This window comes from Elephantulus edwardii, unplaced genomic scaffold (assembly GCF_000299155.1).
Source record: "Elephantulus edwardii isolate Elephantulus edwardi_28Jun2011 unplaced genomic scaffold, EleEdw1.0 scaffold00021, whole genome shotgun sequence".
NCBI classification, from domain to species: domain Eukaryota; kingdom Metazoa; phylum Chordata; class Mammalia; order Macroscelidea; family Macroscelididae; genus Elephantulus; species Elephantulus edwardii.
Genome location: NW_006399771.1, coordinates 4575409 through 4577180, shown reverse-complemented (window position 1 = coordinate 4577180; position 1772 = coordinate 4575409).

Here is a 1772-nt window from a genome sequence, read left to right as displayed (position 1 = left end):
TACACCTTAGTTTTAGGAATTACATCCTCCCTCTTTAGAACTTTGGGGAGGACTTTGACAACAGATTTCTCAATGTGACATATCTTGTGATTTCTTGACTGCTGACTGCTGTTTCCTTGGGTGATGATCACGCATCCAAGTAAAAGAAAATAGTAATTAAATGAAAAGATAAATTCAATCGTTTCCCCTATCTTCTATCTCCATACCTTTTTAACCTATGCAGAACAGATTATCTGGAAGGCTGGGCTGTATGAGGAGAAGTGTGGCATCAGGAATGGTGGAAGATTCATCAACAATCTGCATTATGCAGATGACACAATCCTGCTTGCTGAAACTGAGGAGGATCTGAAGGACTTGTTACAGAAGGTCAAGGACTGTAGCCTCCAATAAGGATTGAGGCTCAATATCAAGAAGACAAAGATTCTCACCACTGGGCCAATTGGCAGCATCAGGATGGATGGTGAAGTGATTGAGATTTTTAACAGCTTTAGTTTGCTTGGCTCCACAGTCAACACTCTTAGCTCCAGCAGCCAGGAAATGAAAATAAATATTGTGATGGGAATTTCTGCTGTTAGGGAATTTTTTCCAAAGTACTGAGGAACAGTGGTGTCATTCTGAAGATTAAGGTGTGCCTGATACAGGCCATAGTCTTCGCAATCACTTGCTATCTGTCAAAGGAAGGATAGAAGGAGAATTGATGCCTTTGAGCTGTGGTGTTGGGTAAGAGTATTGAATATACCACGGACTGCTAAGAAAACGAACACGTTCATCCTGGAGAGGGTTAAGCCAGGCTGCTCCTTGGAGGCAAAGATTCTGAAGCTTCATCTGACATAGTTTGGACATATTGCAAGGAGGGACCAGTCCTTGGAGAAAGACCTCATGCTTGGGAGGGTGGAGAGACAACGCAAGAGAGGAAGACCTTCGATGAGGTGGATTGATTACCCATTAGGGGGTAAGTGTGTCTGAGACAGTGTGATTGGCACAGGATAGAGCAGGGTTCAAGGCTGTTGTACATAGGGTCGCTATGAGTCGCAGGCGACTCAATGGCACATAGCAACAACAACATCATGATGTTGCCTATTTGTATTTTTATTAAGCAGTTAGTAAATGTAGGGAGGTCTCATAGCCTAGTTTTAAGAAGTTTCACTGCAATTTCTGAGGCATATAGTTCAAATCTACCAGCTCTTCAGTGGGAGGAGGGGCAGTCTCCTAAATACACTGCCTCTGAAAACCTACGAGAGGACAGCTACAGGTGGATTCAAACTCGACAGCACACAACAACAGTAATTTCCAAACTAGGTTTCAAAACTTGTTCTGCATGGCTTCTTTGTTACATTCTATGAGGACAAATAGAGTAATGAATTTTATACAACAGAATGCATGAGAATGTATGAAACACAATGTGAATGAAGAATAGTGTGAAACACCATGTATGTGGACTTTGTAAGCAAACCAATATAAAATAAATTTAAAAATTGCCCCAAAAAAGTCAATCTGTGGAAGCATAGTTGAGAAGGTTGTACTAAAGTAACACATTAAAAGCTTTAACTGTCTTCAGAGCTGAAGTTTGGGATCATGGGCCAAAGTAATAGAATTTAATTCTCTTGAAACTAACATTAACTCTTCTAAGAAGGTTTCAAAAGCATTGAGTTGAACACACAAAGGGTGAATTGCTATTTATCAACAGAATATAATTTATGTTGATTTAAATTGTTAGTCAATAGTATGGAAAAAAAGTAATAAATTTTTTGTTAATGCCTATGATCTTTAAC